Source organism: Podarcis raffonei, chromosome 12, assembly GCF_027172205.1.
Source record: "Podarcis raffonei isolate rPodRaf1 chromosome 12, rPodRaf1.pri, whole genome shotgun sequence".
Lineage (NCBI taxonomy): Eukaryota > Metazoa > Chordata > Lepidosauria > Squamata > Lacertidae > Podarcis > Podarcis raffonei.
In genome coordinates, this window is record NC_070613.1 from 34,686,309 (window position 1) to 34,704,870 (window position 18,562).

Genomic DNA, 18,562 nt, shown 5'->3' on the forward strand with positions numbered 1-18,562 from the left:
CGTGAATGCACGGGGAGAATGGTGTTGCACATAACCTTCTCTACACATTTTAATAAGGTCTGAAAAGAGAACCTATGTGTATAATTGCGCACAGGGTACATAGACCTCGCTCCATGTGACTAAAATGCCCAAACAACAGGGGTTCCAATCATGCAGAAAACCTTACAGTTGTATGTCCAAGGGGCTCTTTTTAGAAAGCTTGTCTACATGTAGGGAAAATAGAATCCTGAGGTAGCAGAGTGGATGGTACTGCTTCAGACTGCTGATGGGAGATCACTTTTTTTAAAACATTCCTCCATGTAAACTCCCCTGTAAGCTAAAAAGAATTAGTAGTACATCAGGAAGAAGGTTCTAGCCCAGACTTGCTCCCTGCTGTGCTTGTTTTCTACTTTAAGGAACTGTGTTCTGTTTTTTTGCTTTTGTTTTTACATAAAGGAATTTTCACAGATATTATCTTTACCCTGTAGACTAAAGTAGCAGCAGCTTGCTCTCTTTTTTACTACATTTGTAGCTCATGCTAGAGTCAGACAGAGCCAGTGTCAGATTTCAGGAGGCACTGAAGAGCTTCCTGGGAGCAGCTGGGTGGGTGGTGGCACTTGTGAGAAAATCACTTATAATTTCTGGAGTTCAAAGGCCTTATTCATGCATTAACTATTTGTAGGATGAGTGGAGATGAGAGAGAGTGGAAAAAATCAGACATTTTGTTTGTCTCAAGTTGAGAAAGAGCAATAAAACAAAATGGCTCAGCATTTATGGATGAAGTTAACTTAGGCAGAGAAGCTACAAACAGAAGGTGGCTGGATCACTAGACAAAGAGTGCCCTCATGTGGTTTAAAGTAACAAGTGTATGAAATGCAAACTCAAGAGAAGGAAAAGTATTTGCTTTTCTCTAACAATATATGGGTTCATGTCATCTTTAGGCATGGGACTAAAATTGCATGTGCTTTGCTCCTTCCCCTCTCCCTCCTACTGAGCTGCTGGGAGCTGAGTCTTGGTTTGCTTTAGTGTTACATCTGGGTTCATGGTTTGTTCCCCCCCCAAAAAAAAACTTCAAAAAAGAAAAATCTCTATGTCTTGGTGTTCATGTGCCAACCAAAATATGCACAAATACAACATGCACTCATTCAAAAATATAGCAGCACAATCCTATACAGGTTTTCTCAGAAGTAACTCCCACTGAGTTCAATGAGATCTTTGCATGCATGGAATTGCAGGCTAAACTTCCAAAGGCTCTGTGAAGGGAGCCAATACACCCTGATGAATGACAATGTTAGCAACTCTCACTAACAAAAATTTAACACAGCTTCTACAAAATAGGGACAAAATCGGGGACATGGATTTACAAGTGACCATAAAAGAGGGACAGGATATGCCATAATTGTGGTAGAACTTCTAGCTTTCCAGGGTTGCAATGTCAAAAGCAGCTACTCTTACATTCTGGAGGGTTCAATATAGTTGAGCTGAAGCTTTCTTTTCCGCTCAATAGGTTCTTTCATGCTTTCTGCGCCAACTGGAGGTACGTTTTACAGTCAAGTTAGTTCCTATTTATATTTCCTGCAGGAAGGCTATTTACTTTTTAAATAACAGCAAAGTGGCAGGCATCCATTATGAAAGGAATGGAATTTGTAGGGCATAAAAAGTGGCAAAATGAAAGGCTGCATTCTGGCTCCACATCTACTACTTGAACGATTACAAAAAGATTTGATGGTTCTGAGTTTTCCCCCTCCCTCAATGAATACTCAAACCCTAGAGGAGTGGCAACCTAGAAAAATGAAAACAGCTCCCTAGAAGCCACAGCCACTGAAATCTAGATGCCTTGAGGGTGGTTTTTGCTGGTCCACCCAGTTGATAACATAATAGTGCTGCCACACACTTCAGAATCAAGCCAGCAATCTCTTGTCAGCTGAGCTGCACAAATAACTTTGCTTCCTTTTACTGCTGTTTTAAGTAACTAGAATAAGAAAGAATAATTAAAAACTACTACATTAGCACTCATTGAAAAGTGAAAGATTAAAAGCTGCCTTGGCAGTCGACAAGTGCTGCTGAAAGACACAGCTGGGCCAGGTGGGTGTTTGGCAAGAGCATCTGGCCAAGCGAGCAGATCAGCAGGAGTTTCTGAGGGTGGGCTGTGACTTGCAGAAGAAAGAGCTGCTGTGAGGAGGATCAGTAAGCATTTCTTCCTACTCCACACTACAATATTGGATGTGATGGTCAGCCAAACCAGCAAAGCACACTGTACGGATAAGTTCAGGGATCAGGAAAGAGAAGATCTCTGAAATGGTGAGGCCCAAATATCTCAAGTCATTGTTGCAAATCAATCTTGAGGATGCTTTCAGATGCCAAGATTACTGGCTGTAATACTCATGTTTGTTTTCCAAAGCAACACTTGTGAATAGGGGGTGACCATTTTAGGCACATCCAATTGACGCACGATCACCGACATTCAGGTACTTTTGGGCCCAGAAGGCGGCAGTATGGGGGTGAAATCGGGTGGGGCGTGCTTATATGTGCTCCAGCAATATGCACAGGGGCTGGGAACAGAACCCCTGTGCAAAATGGTCACCACCTGTACCTTTTAGTGCCTGTTTTTAAATGATTCATTCACATAAAGACAGGCTTGCCATACGTCAGGAAAAATCCAGACATGTCCTGGTTTTGGGGTGTAAAAATGGCGCCAGGAGAGAATTTTGCCAAATTTGCCAAATGTCAGGGAAAACCCACAAAAAGCAGTGGAAACAGTTCCAAAAGCTTAAAATAACTATTTTGTGGGGAGGTTCCCCCCAAAAAAGCTCAACAATTTAGGTGTTTTTCTTTGTGAGTGTCAGCAATTTTACTTTTTGAAATATGGCAACTCTACATAAATATTTAAAGATTAATGTATTAATTAACCTGGTTTTAAGAAGCACCCCCAGTTGTTTGCGAATGATTAGTTCCCCTACACATGCACACACCCCAACATATCTCAAAGCTGGATACAAGTTCAGTTCAGTTCGGCTGAGAGAGCTGAGCAACTTGTCAGTGAGGGGATGAATGCAAGAAATGAGCCATGAGCCCTGTTGAAAATACCAGAGTGTTCTCACTGGAGCGGACAGGCTGCTGGAAACAGCCAAGCTGAGCAACTTGTCAGTGAGGGAAAAACAACGGCAAGGAAGAGCACTCTCAGGCAGGCAGGGACCAAAGGAAGGGAGCAAATGAAGGACAGTCGAGTGGTCAAATGCTCCGGAAATGCGTATTACAGTGGTACCTTGGGTTACATACGCTTCACGTTACATACGCTTCAGTTTACAGACCCCGCTAACCCAGAAATAGTGCTTCAGGATGAGAACAGAAATTATGCTCGGCGGCATGCAGCAGCAGGGGGCCCCATTAGCTAAAGTGGTGCTTCAGGTTAAGAACAGTTTCAGGTTAAGTCCGGACCTCCGGAACGAATTAAGTACTTAACCTGAGGTACCACTGTATAGAATTTATCGGGGTAGAAGGTGGAAGCTACAGACACTGTAGATTCCCCCCCCCCCAACTTCACAGAGGCCTTCAAACAAGATGTAGTTGTAGCCATCGCTACCCCAATTTTCCCTAGTACGATTGCTACATGTGACTTGCATGCAGGTCTGTTTTATTATTTTTGCTGCCACCAGAGATACTGCTGCTTCAGCCAGATTCGGTAGGTGGCTGAGGAGCCAGCCCTGCAGAGGTTCATAATTTCTGCATATAAGCGCTCATTCTGTGTGTGTGTGTCCATTTTCAGAAATGCCTCCAGTTATGGGACATGGTAGTAGAAGCTGTGCCATGCTGGAAGCAAGGAATCCTTACTCAGTGCTGGCAGGATATGTTGCCACCAGCAGTCTGCCTTTTTCATTTGCTTGTAGAGAGAGGCAGCATGTGAAATTACTAATACAGTGGTACCTCAGGTTACATACGCTTCAGGTTACAGACGCTTCAAGTTACAGACTCCGCTAACCCAGAAATAGTACCTCGGGTTAAGAACTTTGCTTCAGGATGAGAACAGAAATCGTGCTCCGGTGGCGCAGCGGCAGCTGGAGGCCCCATTAGCTAAAGTGGTGCTTCAGGTTAAGAACAGTTTCAGGTTAAGAACGAACCTCTGGAATGAATTAAGTACCGTATTTCTTGCTCTATAAGACTCATTTTTTCCCTCCTAAAAAGTAAGGGGAAATGTGTGCGCGTCTTATGGAGCGAATGCAGGCTGCGCACCTATCCCAAAAGCCAGAACAGCAGGAGGGATTGCTGCTTTCACTGCGCAGCGATCCCTCTTGCTGTTCTGGCTTCTGAGATTCAGAATATTTTTTTTCTTGTTTTCTTCCTCCAAAAACTAGGTGCGTCTTGTGGTCTGGTGCGTCTTATGGAGCGAAAAATACGATACTTAACCTGAGGTACCACTGTAGTAACTTCTGGCTGCTACTGAAAAGCAATTGTGTGGAGGAAGATTCCCGTGCTTATCATAAACTATTGGGAAGTGGTGGTTGAGGCAGGAGGCACCTCAGTCAGCGCCACCCAAGTATGTGATTGCTGACAGGTCAGCTGCCCGTGCTGATATCAGCAGCTCATATAGTTAAGGGTGCTGGGAATTGTAGCTCTGTGGAGGTCAACTACAGTTCCCAAGATTCTTTGGGGGAAACTGGGTGCTTTACAAGTATGGTGTAGGTCCTACCTATAAAACTGCTAATTACTTGTAATAAATATTCCCTCTCTTTTTTATTTTAAGAACTGTATGAGCCACCTTTCTGGACCATGCCCACCTAAGCAGTTGTCTCTTCTTTAAATGGCTTGGGGCACTGGCTTGTGCCGTACATTTGCCTCTGGGCAATAGCTTGGGTCTCACCAGCACCAGTGCTGTGCAGTGGCCTGTGCCACCTTGTAAGCAAAGTTAATAAAATACAGTGGTACCTCTGGTTATGTACTTAATTCGTTCCGGAGGTCCATTCTTGACCTGAAACCGTTCTTAACCTGAGGTACCACTTTAGCTAATGGGGCCTCCCGCTGCCACTGCACCGCTGGTGTGCTATTTTTTGTTCTCACCTGAGGTAAAGTTCTTAACCCAATGTACTACTTCCAGGTTAGCGGAGTCTGTAACCTGAAGTGTTTGTAACCCGAGGTGTTTGTAACCCAAGGTGTTTGTAACCCGAGATACCACTGTAACAAAGCTGGAAAGGGCAGGTGCCCAGTGCAAAAGACCCAGATTTCAGTCCCTCTTGGCCACCTCCTAATAACATCCCTGGTCCCACTGCCCTGTGGCCTATTGCAATCAAGGCCAGCTTCACAAGACTACAATTCCATCCATGTGCCAACTGCAGAGTGCACAGAATAAAACTAAAATCTTTAGAATAACGAAATTCTGAATTACTCAAAAAAAAAAAAATTGGCTCAGAGAATTAGGTAAAGGTAAAGGTAATATACCTAAATGACCCCTGGATGGCTAAGTCCAGTCAAAGGCAACTATAGGGTTGCGGCACTCATCTCAATTCAGGCCAAGGGAGCTACATTTGTCCACAGACAGCTTTCCGGGTCATGTGGCCAGCCTTACTAAACCACTTCTGGCACAACAGAGCACCATGACAGAAGCCAGAGTGCACGGAAACGCTGTTTACCTTCCTGCCACAGCGGTACCTATTTATCTACTCGCACTGGTATGCTCTCAAACTGCTAGGTTGGCAGAAGCTAGGTCAGAGCCATGGGAGCTCACCCTGTTGCACGGATTCCAACTTTCAGCCTTCTGATTGGCAAGCCCCAGAGGCTCAGTGGTTTAGACCACAGTGCCACCTGCATCCCTTGCTCACGGAATTATTCATACCTCGAAGTATGTCACCTGTACACCTTTATGACGGATGCAAAAATATCAGCCACTGGATAATTGCAGGACCATGAGGAAGGCCTCATCATAACTTTAAATATTTACTGTTTTAAAAAAATAAGATTTTAGTTCCATGGCATTTTTTGTGTGGCTCTTTTCAGCTTTGCCTCTCCATTATCTTGCAGCTGTAGCTATTGACCGCAATCTAACGAAGCCACACTTCCCCTACCATAGTGACACCTGCTAAGATTGTCGGGTACATGAGTTGCATTATAACAACAGCTTTCCCTCCCTCTCTCCACAAGGCTGCAAAATGTTTGGCGCTTGCCATCAATATATTACACCAGCACAGCTGGCGTGCTCACAACAAGTAAAAATCCTACACATTGTCATTATAAACTCACCCTTCGGCACCAGATTAAGTCATCCAGAAGACAAAGAAGTGCTGAGTGGAATGTCAAGGAAGCCAATGAGGACAGAGATATAACTAAGTTGCTAAACAGATGGTATTTCCGGCAATAGTCTATGCAGGCTCAGGCATTTTTTTCAGAGGAAGAATAAAGAGTTTCAGAAGTAGCATTTTCCAGAGGGCTGCTTTTCATGTTTCTTTTTATACACACACATCTTAAATTGTGTATGCAAGAATGTTCAGGTGCTTTTATACTCCTCTGACACACATTTGAACGGTTAGTTGCTAGAGCTTTTCTGAATGCTTGTATCCTGTGATGGCATTACAGTGGTACCTCGGGTTAAGTACTTAATTCGTTCCGGAGGTCTGTTCTTAATCTGAAACTGTTCTTAACCTGAAGCACCACTTTAGCTAATGGGGTCTCCTGCTGCTGCCGCGCCGCCAAAGCCCGATTTCTGTTCTTATCCTGAAGCAAAGTTCTTAACCTGAAGCACTATTTCTGGGTTAGCGGAGTCTGTAACCTGAAGCATATGTAACCTGAGGTACCACTGTACAGGGGAACCTGATTAAGTCAACATCAAGCTACTACAACATTCTGCCCGGCTTTCTCTGCTGAAAACAAACACTGAATATAGATGAATAATTCCAAGTCCTCAGTTTGGTACATTAAAATTAAACTCTACCATAAAAAGGTTATTTGTGTGCAATAATTAACTTTCCTCCTGGTTTCTCAGCTGATTTCAGATTAAGAATACCTGAATGGTAAATTCTTTAATAGGCCAGCTCATGACTGCCATTGCCTATGTGGATCAGACCAGACTGAAGACAATTTCACCTTGGGACAGATTTCTTCATCCATTCCAGAATTCCTTATAAGGTCTATCAAATGATTTCCAAATTAGAAGGCTGCCAAGCGATCGAGACAAGTTTGTAACCCACAGCATAGTCTTATATGTGTTAGCAATGGAAAAGTTATAGACTACTTTTTGGATCGAAAACAGTAATGCCTGCCAAGCAGATTTTTTTAAATCAAAATGATTTGGGAAACTTATGTCTTGATAATCTGCTTGGGAAACTGATACGATTTAATTTATGTTTTGATTGGATTGTCTGTCTGCTTTTTTTGTGATGAATGTTATAATTACCAGTGGCTCAAACAATAGAAATCTGATTGACTAACTGAATGTATTTATTATTAATATAATAATTAAATCTGCACCAGTAATACAAAGCATAACTAGAAATCTTCAACCATCAGGTTAAGCATTTGTTTGGATGTGGTTAAATTTAGCTGCTTTAATTTATAGCCCATCTTAATAATGAATATGCATTTGAATTAAACACAGGTTCTCACTATCATAGGGCTGGTGCATTTAGCTAGAAACAGCTATGCCAGGGTGGCTCTCACATTGGGGCTCGCTAAGATAAGCCTCTTTTCCTCCCTTTGTAGTTGGGTTTTTCATCTCTTCTCCGCCTCCACTGTCCCATCTTCCGCTAATTAATTTAGCAGCATATTTTTAAATTTTTAAAATCCTTTTTTCATGCAAGTACTTATAAAAATGCAGAATTCCATCCTGTACAAGAGAAGGATGGAGCCTCTTCAGTGCAGATCATTTAAAAAACAAAGAACTAGGCTTTTATTTCCTTCAGAACCTTTTGCATATGCAATATCCCTTCAATTTAATTGATCGAAATTAAAACTCACATAATTGACTAAGATTTCTTCAATCTGGTGACAGCCTAAAATACATTAACCACTCAAGTAATTAAAATCTATTTTCATCCACTGAATCTAATCATTGCTATTATAGAACAGCGATAAATATAAAAGCCACTAGATGGTGCTCAAGGATTCCTATTGCAGATATGTAAATATTAATGTACCAGCTGGAATATCCTGTTTCTTTGTGCTTTGCAACACAAAATGGAAACAAATCAAACACATGGTTATTGCATCTACTTTTCCTTGTAAGAGGATCATTCACAGTCCCTTTTCCATAGCAGTGTGGCCTGGACCGTACAGCACTGTAGCCCATTTCTCTTTTTTTGCTGTGATGCTTAGATGGGTTTTGCAGTTTAATATAGCCTATATTAGGTATAAAAGGTAAAGGTAAAGGGACCCCTGACCATTAGGTCCAGTCACAGACAACTCTGGGGTTGCGGCGCTCATCTCGCTTTATTGGCCGAGGGAGCCAGCGTACAGCTTCCGGGTCATGTGGCCAGCATGACTAAGCCGCTTCTGGTGAACCAGAGCAGCGCACGGAAATGCTGTTTACCTTCCCGCTGGAGCGGTACCTATTTATCTACTTGCACTTTGACGTGCTTTTGAACTGCTAGGTTGGCAGGAGCTGGGACCGAGCAACGGGAGCTCACCCTGTCGCAGGGATTCGAACCGCCAACCTTCTGATCGGCAAGTCCTAGGCTCTGTGGTTTAACCCACAGCGCCACCCGCTTCCCATATTAGGTATAAAGGTAAAGGTAAAGGTACCCCTGCCCGTACGGGCAAGTCTTGACAGACTCTAGGGTTGTGCGCTCATCTCACTCTAGAGGCCAGGAGCCAGCGCTGTCCGCAGACACTTCCGGGTCACGTGGCCAGCGTGATGAAGCTGCTCTGGCGAACCGGCACCAGAGCAGCACACGGAACGCCGTTTACTTTCCCGCTAGAAAGCGGTACCTATTTATCTACTTGCACTTAATTGTGCTTTCGAACTGCTAGGTGGGCAGGAGCAGGGACCAAACGACAGGAGCTCACACTGCTGTGGGGATTCGAACCGCCGACCATGCGATCGGCAAGTCCTAGACGCTGAGGTTTTACCCACAGCGCCACCCGCGGTATAGCTCTTTGTAATTTGAGTGGGGGGGGACTACAATTCCTTACATAAGACAGTCATAAGCAGATATAAGGATTACCATCATTTTTCATATTGTAGGCTAACAAATATTCTGACAAAATGCCTTTTGTGTCATTTAACACGCCAGCAGAAAGCTCTCTGTCTGCACAACTGTTGTTTACTGGTGCTGTAAACAGAAGCTTGCTGGTACAAATTCATGTGGTACCCTATGAAAAGAAAGCTAGATATGAAGAGGTGATTCCACCCTGGGAATGTAGGGTCTCCCCAGCATCCTGATTAAATCCTAAGAATGTGTAAGGAGAGCCCTGCTGAGTTAGGCAAGGGCCCATCAAGTCCAGCATCCTGTTCTCACAGTGACCAGTGACATGCCTATGAGAATCCCACATGCAGGGCCTTCATGCAACAGCACTGTCCCTACTTGTGCTTCCCAGCAACTGGAACTTGCCTGGCACCTTCATTACATCTCTTTAGGCACCAGGCAAAAACGTTTCACTACAACTAGGCCTTTGGTTGATTAACATTCTATGGCCTTATAAACTTGTTGGGTGGTGGTGGTGGTGGTGGTGATCGCTGTGCTTTTGTTTTATTATGTATTCTCCTTTTGTATTTTTATGTTGTGAACCACCCTGTGATGTTTGGATGAAGGGCAGTATACACATTTAATAAATAATGCTGCTGCTGCTGCTGATCTATCCAGACAATGAAATTATTCTCTGTTGTGGTTTTTTGCAAATATGTGTTTCTTCCTCTCTCCTCTTGCAGCTGCCTGGTTCCATTTGCCTCCTTCTGGCTTCCTCTCAATAGTAAGCCAGGATTATGTGCCTGCTGAGCATGTTTAGCTCCAGGGGTGCCAACTTGAACAAAATATTGGAGGACCTAGCTCAACCCCGCCCCACATAATCTATCGCATGACATGGCACACATACACTCTTTGACATATCAGCTTTGGGGTGGGGCCTCAAATATTTTATTGGGGGGCCTAGGGATCTCAACCCCTAGAAGTTGGCTCCTATACTCAGTCTTGGGGTGTTTAGGGGCATCTCACAAAATCTTTTTATTAAGGCTGTAAAAAGAGGTAGTTAAATATGGCCTAGTCCCTCTTGTTGAGAGAACAGATCTTTGCATGACTAGAGAAATGTCCAAGAAGGATGTTTCCAAAAGCAAAGCCTTCTATTTTGAAGGGCTGTCAGAGAACAGCCCTGATGTCCTCGATCTGAGAGCTTCTTTTGGTTTCTAAAGAAAGATGCATCTCACTAGAGTGGTGAATTGTGTCCCTGCTTAGTCCTCTGATCACAATCTGCTGAGCAACATCAAGGCTTCTACTCCTACTCTTTCTTATCTTTAAACCAGTAATTATTTCTAGAATTTCACCTACACTTATTGATCATTATATGCAAATATCATTCAAACTGTTGTCCTCTTTTGCCGTGTGTGTGTCTGATACAGTCCCCATGTTTGGCAATGTATAACTAACCGCCCTATGGCCAAGTATACATGATGTTTGGCCACAGAAACACCTAGAGATATTTCTGGAAGGGGACATATTTTGCTTCCCCTTCTGTCTTAGCTGGAGGTGATGTCATCAAACCGCATGTGAAACAAAATATTGGCAGTCTTGAAACCAGATCTGAAAGAGACACATACCGTAGTCCTGACTTGCTCTCTGTAAGAAACTAAAGCTATAGCATTGGTAGCCCCCTAGAAACCTAATGGGTAAGCAGGATCTGTTGAATTGTTGATGCTGTGAACTAGTTTTATGCTCAGCTTGTATATACATTGTCAGGGAACTGCCATCGGAGTCAAGAGTGGAGGTAAGGCTCCCCAACGATGCAGGAGAAGGGACCAGCAGGGAGAGAGAGATTTACTTCCTTTGGGGAAGGAAATCGGCGTGACACCAGGAAGAAAGGGGAGCAGGGAAGGACTTCGGAGAGATGGCTCCAAGACTCTTCCACAGAGACCAGCGGGGAGAGCCCAGGACCTCCGCTGGCCACGCCCACTCTGCGCAGAAGACTTCCGCGCAGGGAGGCTAGGCGGAGACTTGGCGTCAAAGAGCTTTTATGTTGGAAGAAGTTCAGGAAACGCCCACTGACGGATTCTGCCAGTGACTGACACAGCCACGGAGAAAGGGCTGTCCAGCCAGGGAAAGGTTTAGCCAGACAACGTTGCCTAGAGCAGCAGCCCCCTTACGCACGAGCAACCCCCAATTCCCTTTACATACATGTAATTTAAAGATTATATTGCAGAAATGCCCTTAGTCTCTAGTCACCTTCATTTCAAAGAAACCAAAGCCAAGGTATATATTTGATCCCTGAAATCTTATATATTTCAAAACGATATCCATATAAACTTACAGATATGGAAATATGCACTGATGTTTAATAAATCCTTCAATCTTGTAGATAACAATTTTCTAATTAGACCCAGTGTGTTGCTGTATTAATAAACACACAAAGAAACAAATAAAATTCAGGTCTTCAAGGGAGCCATGTTTTATAAGTACAATAATGAGAGGAAAGTATAAAACAGGAAATAGCTAAATCCTGTCAGGGTATGTATTGAAAGTACAATTCCCACCACCCAGAGCTATGACACAGGGTAGGGAAAGCAATAATAGCCATTAAAAGGAGGCAATTGTAATCCTGAGGAGATTAAAGGAAGCCAAGCCAGCTCTTTTGAAAGAGTACAAGCAATGCCAGGCAAGCAGATCTTTGTACTGCATGGAAAACAGAGCCATTGTCTCAAAATGCAGAGGCAAAGCCGTGCCATGCAAACAAGGAGAAACATCAATTGATGCCCAAATACACCACATCTATAGCATTATCTTCAGTGTGCCACCACCCCCTCACCCCAATATATCTTATTTTACACTGCTGCTTGAAATCAACACAGAATTGTACCATATGGTTCATCTTGCCTTGTGGGTGTGGAAGGAGAAAATTTAAGGGATAGCAGCTCTTCCCACCCAAATTGGCCATGCAGCTGAGGAATCTGGCTCACAGAGGTCAAAATCCAATAATTGTCATGAAACTCAGTATGGACCACCTCATCTTCCTTGCTGCCCCTAAATGCCTGGTAACATTCATCATAACACCCCCCACCCCACATATATAGTGCCACCTCTTGCATTCATCTTTATTACTGTTTTCTGTGAAGCCTATTCTTCTACACTCCAAATTCTGTACCAATTGAGTCTTGAGCTTTCATAGGATAGCTAAAAAGGCAGTAACATCAAATGGTAATTAACTGGCCAGTTGGTATAATTCAGGTTCTCACATTACTTTAACACACACCGAAACCTTATTTTGATTATTAGCCGAGTGTTAGGTTGCTCAGTAGACATGGTAGACCTTTGGCTAATGGTATGGGTGGAACTCCTACCATTACAGTCTGAACTACTCTGACTTGCTGCTGTGAGCGACATCTCAGAATGCCATAGTACTCTTCCTTTTAGCATCTAGACAGCATCGATGTGCACTCTCGTCATAAAGCAGAAAGCAAAAGCAACTAGGAAAAGGTTCAACAGAAAAGCTCAGTAAACATTCTCCTCCAGGAGCATAGAGCCAACAAATCTAATGCACAAATTAAAGCAAGTGTGGCACAGAATCAGCCCACCCTAAGAAATCACAAAATCACAGATTAAACAGTCAGCAGGGATCCTGCCTTCAAGACACTAGATGTCAGTGATGTCTGCAGTTTTGCAGTCTACATCCTGGAAAGAACATACTAGTTATGAGGAAATCCCTTTTGTGGCAAACTTTTGTTTTAGCTTCCACGTGTTTGGGCAGCAGGAAGATCTTCTTGACTACTAGTTTAGGCTGGTCACCACTGATTAAGCCTACCAGCTCATCTTAGGCATCTTAATTCAGAATTTTCCAAGTTATATTGATAGGGTTATAACAAAAGGGAAGGAAACTACAGGAAGCCCACAACTTACATGGGAGTTATGTTCCAGGGATTGCACCCAAAGCCAAAAACATGTATAGTCAAAACACATCGGGTTCAATGGAGGGTGGGATTGCCAAAATCATTCCACCCCACACCCTCCCCACCTGCTTTTATTTGTATTTTTGCCATGTGTGTAAAGCTGTATATGCACAAGTTAAATGTGCATAACTTGCAGACTTATGTGTATATGTGTAATCCCCGAACCCCAGTGTACTCTGAGGTAAGACCCAAAAGTGCACACAATCCCAAGGGCAACAGCAGAGGGTCAAAAAGTTAAATGATCAAATACAGCTTCAGGTCCAATGCAATGAGAAAGGTTCAAAGTGAAACTGTAAGGCCAGGTTACCGTCTCTGAAGAAGACCCAGGGTTGGAATCCTAGGATGAGCCCTGAAAGCACTGTCCAGTGGCATTTCCAAAACAGCCAAGCCACAGCCCATCAACGATGAAGGTTGAGCAGGCACAAAGTCTCTGCCTTGCGTCTCTTTTGTTTCTCCCAATCTTACTTGATGCACCTGAGCTTGCTCCAGCTGTGTCTCTCATCTTAACAAAGCATGTGATCCTCACCTGCCCTGAGCTTCATCAAGCTGAGTGTTCACAAAACTCCTCCCACAACTAACAAGTCCCACGATCTTCACCTGAGCAACTAGTAAGCTGGCTGTGTTCTTTTGACTGCCTTAGTATCTTAAAGTACATCTCCCAGTTCTCACTGTTCATGGAGACGAGGACCCTTCTGGTTCTTGTGATGTGTCCACTTCCCCTGTCTCCTGTGAGCTGGCAGCTGCCCCTTTGATGTCCTCTGATGTCCCTTAAGTACTTCCCAAGTCCCCAATCTCCCCTTCCCCATCTTCAGCTTGCCCTGGTGTGCACCAGTTGTGGTTACATTGCTCACTGGGATCCCCTTCCCATTCTTCGGTGTCCTGCCAGTTCATGATAGTGTATATCGGAACTTAGACTTCTCTGAGTAATATTAGAGAGGAAGCATGGGCTCTCCTGCACAAACATGACCTTCTCTAGTACCAACATGAACCCATCTCTGTCAAAATATGCACCTCCCTGAATTTTGTGATGCGGTTCCCCAAAACTTAAAAAAAATCTGAATAAAAAGTCTTTATTAGTGAAAATAGCATACAAGAATGCATTAGGGAACGTTGCTTGCAGATATATGCATATTCAGTAAAACTGCATACAAAAATGTGTATAATAGGAAGAATCTGCACTAGTATGCAGACATTTATTTTTTAGAATTGCTGCAGAAATGTGGTGAATTTAACTTCAAGACCAGAAAAATGAGAAACTAAAATTTAAAGTTTTAACTGTACCCACTCCAGAAGGAGTATGATCAATGATTTCACACAGACTCCCTGGTTTATACTGTTATGAGGTTGGGGGAAGGACATCAGTCTGGATAATACCCTAGACCTCCTATATTTGTGAGTGTAGGGGGAAGCATACCAAGCCAGTTCTTTTGTTAAGGTAATGGCTTTGGCTGGCTAGCTAAGTACCGCAATTTATCATAACCAAAGAAGTTGCTCTGTGCCACAGAACAAATGGGTGGGCCTCTCCCCACCCCCACCTGGCTGGTACATAGGAGACCAATAGCTAGAGTTGTGTGTGTAAGGGGAAAAGTTGGAATGCTGGAAGCTGCAGACAGAGAGACAGGTTGTTATGTGCTGGACATTGGAGGTCCCCTGGAAATTTAAAGGCGAAGCCAAGATCTATGGGGGTGTTAATGCTGTGAGCCCTCCATCCTATGCTCAGGTTATATGTGCGGAAATAAAACCATATATCTAATAGATACCAGAGTTTCCACTGAAACTGAACCCTGGGAAAGCAGGTACCTCTGGAGACTCTTGCTGCTCAGAGATTGGGTTGGCATATAACAAAATATGGGGACAGTGACTCCTTGTGATGCTTCACCCTAAGTGTATAGAACCTCAGAGATGTACTAAGAATGGGGTCGGAACAGTAAAAGGTGATTCAAGACAAAGGTGGATCTAGAGGAGTGTGACCGGTGTGGTCACATGTGGTGAAGAGCTTCAGGGAAGCCACAACTATGACATCCAATGGAAGATGAGAGGTGGGTGGGGCGGGGTGCGAGATTTTAGCATCCACAGGGTGCCAATGAAATTTGAGATGCCAAGGTCCGCCACTGTTCCAGGAGCACTAGAACCAGATGCACACACCATCCCTTCCGTAGGTCCCTCCCTAGTTTCTTTCTACTCATCCACACAAGAGATCACTACGTTCTGTCATAGTTAGACGACAATATAGAGGAAGACAGGTAACTTGGAGGCACAATTCATCTGCACCATCAGAAGCATTTATAACTAGGCCAAATCACGAGGAACATCCAGAAAGGGCATAATGAGGCTTGGGAGAACAATACTGTTCTTTCTATATAACTGAACCTATTTCCAGCAGCTCACAGTAAGGTATAGCCGTGCATAGAACAGTCATTTCCCAGTTTGAGCTTGGCTGCTCCCGACATTAGAACCGTTCAGGTTTTGGAAGATCGTTTTTGTCTTTCAGTTCAAACTTAAGATGCTGTATGTTCTGGCTATGCCGCTGCTGTGACTGGATATAAATAGCCCTAACTTATGGACTGCATATCTTGCTTATGAGGCTGCAGGTGGATAATATTATGGACCAGTGACCATCCCATTGCTTTCCATAACTGCTCCCAGCATTCTCTCAGAAATCATTACAGCAATCATCAGCTAAGCTATTATTATCAACCCCATATTTCTCTTTCTCTCTCTCTCTCTCTCTCTCTCTCTCTCTCTCTCTCTCTCTCTCTCTCTCTCCCTCTGTGTGTGTGTGTGTGTGTGTGTGTGTGTGTGTGTGTGTGTGTAAAGCCGAGAAATGATGTTCTGGCTAAGGTCACCCAGGGAGTTAATGACTGTATTGAAATTTGAAAGCAGGACTCTCATGCTCGTGTTCTACAGCAGCAGCCCATGAAGTCTGCGATTTAGAAACAAAGGTCAATATAGACTCACATAGACAATTTAATTAATATGGTTTTATATTTTGAAAAGCAATATTAAAAAAGTTTAAACATTAACATTTGCTTTTACAAGTTTTACCTTCGTATTGCTTGGCCATTTCGACATATAAATTATTGCTTATTAGCAATTGCTTCTTAGCTCTCATAAATACACAACACAATGATATATACAGAGGCCAACAAGCATGAAATATGTAAAGGAATACATTGGCAACCGTGATCCTGGTAAATCAGAGCATTTCATACATACCAGTTCTAATAATGTTGGATAAGTACAAGGTGTGGTCCCTGAGAAGTTAGGCAAATAACCTTGGCTTGGGCAATCTAGTCTATTACTGTTAATGCAAGTTGACACCATGAGGGCACTCTAGAGATGGTAGAATGGACAATGCAAGTAGTCTCTCCTCTATTTGTTGACAGTGCCCCAGTATCTAACAGTGTTTAGAAGAATGCAATAAATAGGCTATGCAAATAAATAGTAATTTAACTCTGCTAAAAAGGTTAATATTTACAGCTCACTCTGTAGCTTTTTTACATTTTTTTTATTCAATTGTTGCAGCTTTCCCCTTTGCTTACTAGAAACTAATACATTAAACTCAAGAAGAGACTGTGCATCAAAGTACTGCTGCAGAACACTGTTTATTCTTAACCCCTGTTTTAATTGCTGACTCTCTTACAATTACTGAGGTCTGTATATATAGATTAACAGAGGGGAACGAGCCAGACTAATTTACAGCACAATTTATGCAGGTTTAATTCCAGAATAGGTCACACTGTGTTCAATGAAACTTTCTCCCAGGTGAGTGTGTCTAGGACTAGAGACTCTTGAGTCCCTGGATTTTAATGGGAGAATAAAGCATATATTAACATTTTTCTATTAAAGCCAGTGAGATTTAGAGTATGTACAGAAATAACAGCAGTTTTTTCTCCCAGGGGGCTCTGTCAGTTTCCTTCCCATTTGTAAATGAAAGATGTACACACTACCTACCTGAATGCTGGTTCAATCATCAATCTTAACTCTCCCCTCATGCTTCAGAAGGGCAGCCCATGTTTTATTCTGAAGTGCCATATGTACATTTATTTATGTTCATCTGACATCTTTCCCTCCTTTTTTTCTTTAAAGCAACAATCTTTTCTTTTTAAAAAAAAAAAGTTGCAGGACTGCTCCAGGGATGGGGGAGAGGTAGGTTTGTGATGGCCCAGGTACTAACCAATCAGCACTGCCCACAGCTTGTCTGTGCTGCAAACTTACACACCTGATTTTCCTGAGCTGAACCCTGGAGACAAAATTGTACATTTTAACAGAACGCAATCTGAGTGCACTTCTCAAGAAGCCCTACCATTTGGTTGTTTAGCAGTAAGACAACAACTGAGAATAACTGTCTTCTTTGTAACAGTGTATCAGTGCGTCAGCATTATTAAAAAAAGTATTTTAAAAAGCACAATCGTTTCTGCATACTTTGTAGACAGAATCTAGCTAAGTCCCCAAAATTTTAAATCCGTGAAACCAGAAGACACTTCACCTCCCAGATGCCATATATAAGCAACCTTGAAATTCCAAAACAGCGAAGGGCTTTCACTCTGGCCTGCTGCCAGGCCCTTCCTTCAGCCATTCAGGAAGGCTGCTTTAGGGAGACACCGTATGAGGAAAGGAAAGGCCCATGTGGCTCTGGGCAACTAGAAACAGAACATGTCTTTTTTCAATGCCAGTATAGATATACGAGCTAGGTTCATCTTGCCTATACAGTGGTACCTCGGGTTACAGACGCTTCAGGTTACAGACTCTGCTAACCCAGAAGTAGTACCTCGGGTTAAGAATTTTACCTCAGGATGAGAACAGAAATCGCATGGCGGCAGCAGGAGGCCCCATTAGCTAAAGTGGTACCTCAGATTAAAACAGTTTCAGGTTAAGAACGGACCTCCAGAACGAATTACGTTCTTAACCAGAGGTACCACTGTACTACATAAATTCCCAGGTCGCACCGAACTTTATACTTCCCTGCTTCTTCAGGATGAAAACCCAAATGCTACATACTCAGTTGCTAGCTAAATTCTTCGCTGCCATGATGGATATTTGTCGAAGGATGGTTTGCGCCACAAACTAGGCCCAAAATGCATGACCTGTGCTCCTTCACACTCCCTCCCTTATAGTTGTTTTTAACTGTTTGTCCCTGTTTCTATCTTTTTAAGTATGTATTATATAATCTCCTTTTAATTGCTAGTTTTTATTCCTTACCTGTTTTAAGTCATCTGTGTTATGTTTTATGTTTTATCTCATGCTGGTCTGTGATCGAAATAAAGTTTGATACTACTGATACTGATGGTTGGGAGTTCTATACCATTCCCCTATTTTTTCATGGGCCTTATATTATACATATGCCAATCAACCATCTCTCATGTATGCTAGGCCAAAGCAAAGTCCATAACACTAGTTCATTTCTGGCAAACAAGGGATAGTGCTCGTAATTTAGTTTTGGCTTGTCCTTTTGCTTGAATCCTGGCCACTTTAAGATGTTATCCGTTACTTCAGTAACTGGCAACAGGG

General features: G+C 43.0%; 1 long non-coding RNA gene across 1 annotated transcript; it reads right to left on the bottom strand.

The window, feature by feature from the left end:
* Nucleotides 1–16,017: 16,017 nt before the first annotated feature.
* LOC128424369 (uncharacterized) lies at nucleotides 16,018–18,274 on the bottom strand. The gene is made up of 2 exons (XR_008332995.1): nucleotides 17,566–18,274; nucleotides 16,018–16,850 (listed from the first exon to the last, which is right to left on the bottom strand). It is a non-coding gene; the product is annotated as an uncharacterized LOC128424369 (long non-coding RNA).
* Between the last annotated feature and the right edge of the window lie 288 nt (nucleotides 18,275–18,562).